Source organism: Alnus glutinosa, chromosome 10, assembly GCF_958979055.1.
Source record: "Alnus glutinosa chromosome 10, dhAlnGlut1.1, whole genome shotgun sequence".
In the NCBI taxonomy this organism is placed as follows: Eukaryota; Viridiplantae; Streptophyta; class Magnoliopsida; order Fagales; family Betulaceae; genus Alnus; species Alnus glutinosa.
In genome coordinates this window covers 12,222,102-12,229,486 of record NC_084895.1, presented here as the reverse complement: position 1 = coordinate 12,229,486, position 7,385 = coordinate 12,222,102, and the positions used below count along the sequence as shown (strand labels likewise).

The window sequence follows — 7,385 nt, the reverse complement described above, 5'->3', positions numbered from 1 at the left end:
TAGGACAACAACGTTACAACTTACCAGGGATGGAAAATATATGTTCTCCGAAGTTTTTTTAAAAAAAAAAACAAAAAAACAAAAAAAGTCAATAAATAGTATTACCTTCATTTATTTGAGCCTTTATTGGGCAGTTGAGTCAAACAATACCAGAAAATTGGATAAGCAACCTCTCCATTTGCAATGGTGAAAATGTTTTCGCATAGTAAGTATATATTATCACATTATTTAAAAAATTTAAATAATAAGACAGCATGCACATTATTAAATGCAATAAAATAAAATCTCTTTTTCAGGTCTATTCAACAAAAACCATTGGTGCTAAATAAAAATAAAGGTAATATAATCAGTCTCCTCCGATTTTTTATATTTATAAATCTTTCTTTTTTTCTTCTCAGGATATCAAACATAGCAAAAAAATTGGAGGTGCTGTAAAATAAAATTACAGCATATATATTGTAGTCTGTTTAACAGTTTAGATTTAATTCCAAGTTTTCTTTATGAGAAATAGAGAAAAAAGTGAAATTAAATCTGGTTTTCTTATAGCACCTCCTAAGCCTTATCTAATTCCAAAATTGTACAATCCAAATAAAAATAAAATAGAAAAAGAAAAGAAGGGAAAGGGATCCAAATTGGGAAGGCCAGAAAGCTCAGCTTTGCATTTTTCTAGAGCGATCTAAACTCATAAAGACAAACTACCTTCACAGAAGCAACTTCCAATTACCACAACTATGTTATTTATCTATGAAAAAAAAAACTATATTTTCTGTCCAATGAGGGTTTGACAAAATAATAGCAAGAGAGATCATGTAAAGAGAAGAATGTTACATATATAAAAGAAAAACTTCACTTATAACCCTTAATTTTTTATTATTTTTGCAATTAAGTATTCAAATTTTAAAACATATTAATTTAAGATATCCATCTATCATTTTTCTTTTCAATTTTAACCCTCCATTATAATTTTTCGTTAAATCCTGTCAAAATTCTCAAAATACCCATATGTTTTTTTTAAAAATAAAATATAAAAATAATTTTAAAAATTTTCAAAGATTCTGGTATGAATATTTTTGTAAATTCCGTTAAATTCTGACAAACACCTAAAGCCTTGCAATTTTTTTCGTCTTTTTCTTTTTTTTAAAAAAAGAAAGTATTTTGAGACTTTTAAAATGATTTAACTGAAAATTCTAACGAAGTGTTAAAATTGAAAGATGAATACTTTAAATTTGCATTTTTAAAAAATTTAAGTACTTATAAAAAAATCAAACGTTAGAAGTTAAGTTTATATATATATATATATATACAAAAAAATGTTACATGTATTTAATTTTTTTTAAAAAAAAATCAATATGAAACTTATTCGTGGGAGATATCGAATAATTTCACATGAAAGTCAAAAGTTGCAAGGGTTAAGGACTTTACTTTAAAGCGGGAAAGCGTGGTCTAATAATATTCTACCCACTTTCATACAAAGTCTTGGATGTACCCTGGCAAATGTCACATCGCAAAGAAATTTAATCACTCTTGTGCCCACTCGTCCTTACCAGACAAGATCTGGCACCAAAGTTGTAGGAATAAGGATTAGGATCTTCCGTAATTTGTTATTGTAAAGCATTTATGAGGTTACCTACTCCAATAAATTGAGCAAATTTTTCGAGATTTATTTGAGCAGATAAATTCTATAAAAACTCCAAACATATTTAATATCCAAATAGCTAGCAATAGACCTCAAGAGACTTTGGTAAAAAAGAGGGACAAGAAACAAGAAACAACACTTGATGCAGTTATGAAAATTTTCATTGCCACTTACATGGGTGAACAGAACCTCTCTACTTATATTTCAAAACTTGAATGGAATTTCAACAAATGGAAACACATAAACGTACAAACTCAATTGCATGTTGGTAAAAGATTGCAACATATACAAGTGGGTTGTGCTGACATCTAAAAGACTATAATATTTGCCATTATCACTTTTCTTTGCTCCTTTTTGTAATCTTAAAATAAATAAATAAATAAATAAAATCTGAAAACTTTACTTATAACTCCTGATCTTTCATTACTTTTGAAAAAAAGATGTCCAGACTTTAACAATATGTCAATTTAGAGTATTCATCTTTCAATGTCTTTCTTTCAAAATTCTCTCCGCCCAACCCCCTTTTTCTCTAGAAAAAAAAAATGCAAAGATTTTTGTGTTGACCAAAATTTAATGAAATTTACAAAAATACCCATGCCTGATATAAATTTTTTTATAAAAACAACATAGGGGTATTTCAAGAATTTTTATAAGATTTAACGAAAAATTCTAACGATGGGTTGAAATTGAAAAAAAAAAATGAAAAATAAATACCCTAAATTGACACATTTTAAAATTTGAGTACTTAATTGCAAAATGAATAAAAGATCAGAAATTACAAGTGAAGTTTTCCTTTTTTTTTTCTACTCATCTTCCTCGCTGCACCATGCATTTCAAGGATGCTAACATAAATTGACTTGACCAAAAACTGATTATGTAGCTAGTTGCAGAAGCATTTGAAAATTCAAAATACCAGGAAACAGTGAATTCAAAAGAAATCGAAACACGCCATTGTTTCAGCCAGGAATATCCATGAGTCGTATATATTCTGATGGCTTGAGACATAATAATATATGGCATCCTAGAATATAACAGTTGGTTGGTCTGATAAATTTGCTGCTTTCTCAAGATTCAGCAACATCAACTATCATAGAACAGAGACCAAGTATAATCATGTCATCAAAGATATGTTCCCTTCAAGGAGAGCTAGATGTTATGTAACAGTTCAAACTGTATTCCATTTACAAGCTTAAGCGAAGAGAAGATAATCAATAGTCTTTTGAAGAGAGTTTAATGAGAAACATCATAATGTTCAGAAAAAAAAAAATTATTTTTCATCACTTTTGTAATTAAGTACTTAAACTTCAAAAAGTGTCAATTTAAAGTATTCATCTTTCATTTTTTTTTTTTTTTTTTTTAAAAATTTTTAAATTTTTTTAATTTCAACTCTTAGTTAAAATTTTCTGATAAATCCTGTCAAAATTTCCAAAATACCCGTGCTTCTTTTAGGTAAAAAAAGAAAAAAATAAATTTTTTTTTTTAAAGGATTTAGGTGTTGGTCACAATTTAATGAAATTTTCAACCTTAATTAGAATTTTTCATTAAACCCTGTCAAAATTCTCAAAATACCCATGTGTTTATTTTTTATTTTTTAAAAAATTATAAAAAATTAAAAGATTCAGGCATGGGTATTTTTGTAAATTCCATTAAATTTTGACCAACACCTAAAAATTCTTGCATTTTTTTTCTTTTTCCTAAATAAAACACGGGTATTTTGGACAATGCCTGAAAACCCCAAGTGCTAGTAACTGATACCTCCATTCATATAAATTACATGGTCATCAACAATGCCTGAAAACTCCGAGTGCTGGTAGTTGATAGCTCCATTCATATAAATTATATGGTCATCGACAATGCCTGAAAAGCCCGAGTGCTGGTAACTATCAAAAGGTTGGCTCATTACCAGAACAATACCAAATCACTATGATATAATGCATAATCCTTATTATTGGGGAGACTTTAAACAAATTGTTATGGTGGGTTACACATCAGGTGCAGCCTTCCCATAGCAAAACCTTCCCCTAACATGGGTTGAGCTCAAAGACCTCCCACATGGACAAATGGTAATATTGATCAATCTTAGAGCCCTTATGCTTCAATAACTAGATGAAAATTAACGATTATCTTCTTCACAAACTGATATGACCAATGTTCTTCAAGTTTAGTTTTTTGTTGTTGTTGTTGTTGTTGTTTTTATGTGCCCTTAATAAAGACCAGCTAAATGTAACAAATATCCAAACCACCTTTCGACTAAGTTCATATATGTACAAATGATAACAATAACCTTATTATCTTATTTTTTTTGCTCTGAGAACCTCTATAGTGTAACTAGTGTGCCCAAGGACGTAATACATTTTTGCAGAAAGCATTTGCATTTTCAGGAAAAGAGTCCAAATTAAGAGGCTTTCTTTTTATAGACCAAGACAACAAAATAAGACTAAATTCTGTAGGTTTATTTCTTGCTAGGTAAATATATAACTAAGCACCTGCATGGGAATGAACCCATGAATTCACCTTTCACCCCCTCTGTGGGGAGGAGATGCCATTTGATCCTAGGACCATTGGCTACATTCTATAGGTTTATTGACAAAACAATTATGTGTACGCTCAACAACAAGAAGTATCTGGTCCCTAAAAGCAACATGGTCATGCAATAAGCAGCTGCTGAGGATAAGAAAAACCTATATTAACAAACTCCCAGTACATGCCAAATATTGAAAAAAGAATGAAGAATAATACTTTATTCCTTTTACTTTTTAGTTTTACCTTTTTTGGTCCACCAGAAGGAGTAAAATCTAAAAATCCAACAACACTAAAAGCTAATATATGATGGTTTTGGCAAAATGAAGCAACAAATATTTGGTACATTTGGATTGTCAGCCCAATTAGTTTTATGAACAAGGGATCCAGACTAGATGCAGTAGGCGTAGGCAAATGCGGCAAACTGTGCTAGATCAGCAAAATGATTCAGTGAAAAAGATCTCCAATGAACAATATTCACAGCCTTAGCACTGTCAAGAAACTCTTTACCATATATATCGGCATCAGGACGCATAGAAACAAAAAACAATCTTGGTTACAGCCCACCTCCAGCAAAATAAAACCAAATATCAAAACACCTAATTGGCCACCCCATTTTAACTAAGGAATGTAGGAAAACCTATTGATAAACACATTTGTGGTACAAGTATTGGATGTGAAAATTAAAAGCTACCCGTTTTTCGATAGCAGTGGAAGAAGGCTAGTAGAAAGTAAAATTTCTTCTTCCACTCCTCTATTAGACATAGCAGCAACTCTCTCCCACAAAAGACAGAAACCCTTGCCAAACAATGACTGATCTAAAAGAAGTTTCAATCATAGAATTTTAGGAATAGGCATCAAACTAATCACCGTATAAAAAAATTTCCACCATGCTCTCAACTCTCAAGAAACAAACTTGGTAAGTCCCATAAACCATCACATGGGTTTTCACCAATGACAAGGATCAACTACAAAACAGATTGTCCATCCAATGTTTTCAAGGTCCACTATAACTCACAGTCATCAAATCAACAAACATACGCAGTATGAGCAATTTTGAATCATTGATTTTCCCACCCAATAGACCAAAACTCAAAACCCTCTTAAACTAGAATCTAACAGAGCCGAAATGCTAAGCAATTGAAGAACACAAAGCTCTTGCAAATTTATCAATTCAACATCAAACAAACAAAAGCAACAAAATTACTAAGGAATCGTCAAAGAGTCTACCTCAAGCTTCAATTGAATAATAGGTCATGTAAGCACTCCAATGAGCCTGCAAAATGTCAAACCCATGTTTCATAACAACGCCGCTTTACACAATTCAGGTCAAAAATTGAACAAGCATTTACCTGTTTAGTTGGATTGAACCCTGTAAAAAAGTGGGGGGGGGGGGGGGGGGGGGGGGGGGGGGGGTGTGGGGGGATTTGCAGAGAATTGGAGATGCTGAGGGCACAAGACTTCTGTTGGTACAGAGATCACAACCCAATAGACTCCGCGTCACGAATTTAAGAAGAAATAGAAGAGAGTGTTGTTTAAGAAAATAAATGGAATTATGCAGACCTGATTAGGGCCATAGAGACTCAGGCCTTGAGGAAATGAGCAAAACTCAAACCCAACTGACTTATTCTTGAACAGGCTTGTAAGCTCTATATGGAAGATTTTAGGGGTAATTACATTTTCCTCCCATTAATTACCAGTCATTATCAACATGCCCCCATGAACTGACACCTCGACCAAAAGAGAGCATCCAACTACCAACTTTACACACTTTGCCCCCTTCCGTCAAGAAATTCCGTTAATTTGGACGGAATATTCTATTTTTGGGTGTTAATTTTGGTTTAAAGACCAAAATGCCCTCCAACAGTAATTAATAAAAAAATATTAAAATTAATATATTTAAAAAAGTTGAGGGCATTTATGTCTTTTTACGAATTAAACTGACGGAAGGGGGCAAAGTGTGTAAAGTTAGTAGTTGGATGCTCTCTTTTGGTCAAGGTGTCAGTTCATGGGGGCATGTTGACAATGGCTGGTAGTTGATGGGGGAAAAAGGTAATTACCTCAAGATTTTATATTATTTTTATATTTTGAAAAGTGATATAGTTTTTAAAATTGATGCTCCGTTTGTTATAACGTAAAATATTTATCGTCGTTTGGCTCTTACGAAAAATTATCAACGACGAAAAACCATCGGTGACAAAATTCTGTTGTTGGCCGACAGGATTCCGTCGCTTTCACCGAAATTCCAGCGAGGGAGGCAAGAATTCGGCAGCAATGGTCAGATTCCAACCAATTTCTATAGAGCCCCATATATTAAATCTTGAATATAAGTATCTTAAACTAGAATTTAGGACTAAATAATAATACAGGTAGTAAATCCAAAAATATGAATATTTATAGGAATAAATATTCATCAATATTTGAGTCAAGTTTACAGTTCCAAATTGATTAAATAAGTTCAACGGGCTTTAAATTTTAAGATACAATATTACAAATAACTAATCTGGAGATCAACAATCAATCCCCACAGTATGGCAATTGATCCACACGACGATTAATCCCCCATAAATGAGCGCTCAATCCCCACGGTATGACACTCGATCAACATATAATTGCAAAAAACAAAACTTCACTGAACAGCTGTCATCCAATTTTTATCAAAATCATCATTTACCCATTTGATGATTTTCTCTCCATCCATGAACCCATTTCGTTAGTATTTAACTCCTAAATGTTATGAAGGCTAAAGCAAACTAAATTAGTTAAACCACTTAACTTAATTAGGAGAAAACTTTTGGTTAAATGGAAACTTAACCAATAGTTCATTAGAGATAGCAGATTTTTGTTATTGCAATAACTCACCAGACAGCTCATCGACACCCAACTTGCTGCCCACAAATAGGATCCTCTGCCATTGATCATGTATGACTCAAACTGATCTAAGTCATCCATAGCACTATATATAGAAGTGCAACCCTCACGTTCATCACACTTCTTCTTTCTCTATTATTTTCTGCAGAAACTCTCCTCTTCTCTTTCTTTGTTTGGAGAAAAACAACAAGCTCTCCTTCTCTCTATGCTACATGGCATGTACCCCTTTAACAGAAAATAGGAGACAATTCTCTCGAACTATCTCCTTCCTCTGTTTCTTTTCATGGCCGACCCAAAAGAAAAACCAGAAAAGCTCTCTTCCTCTTTCTCTTTTAAATCACAGCAAGATCTCTTCTTC

The 7,385-nt window shown here is 32.3% G+C and overlaps 1 long non-coding RNA gene across 1 annotated transcript; it reads right to left on the bottom strand.

Moving 5' to 3' along the window:
• Window positions 1-3,007: 3,007 nt before the first annotated feature.
• On the bottom strand, window positions 3,008-5,555 carry LOC133880376 (uncharacterized). The gene is made up of 3 exons (XR_009902253.1): window positions 5,509-5,555; window positions 5,387-5,432; window positions 3,008-3,493 (listed from the first exon to the last, which is right to left on the bottom strand). It is a non-coding gene; the product is annotated as an uncharacterized LOC133880376 (long non-coding RNA).
• Between the last annotated feature and the right edge of the window lie 1,830 nt (window positions 5,556-7,385).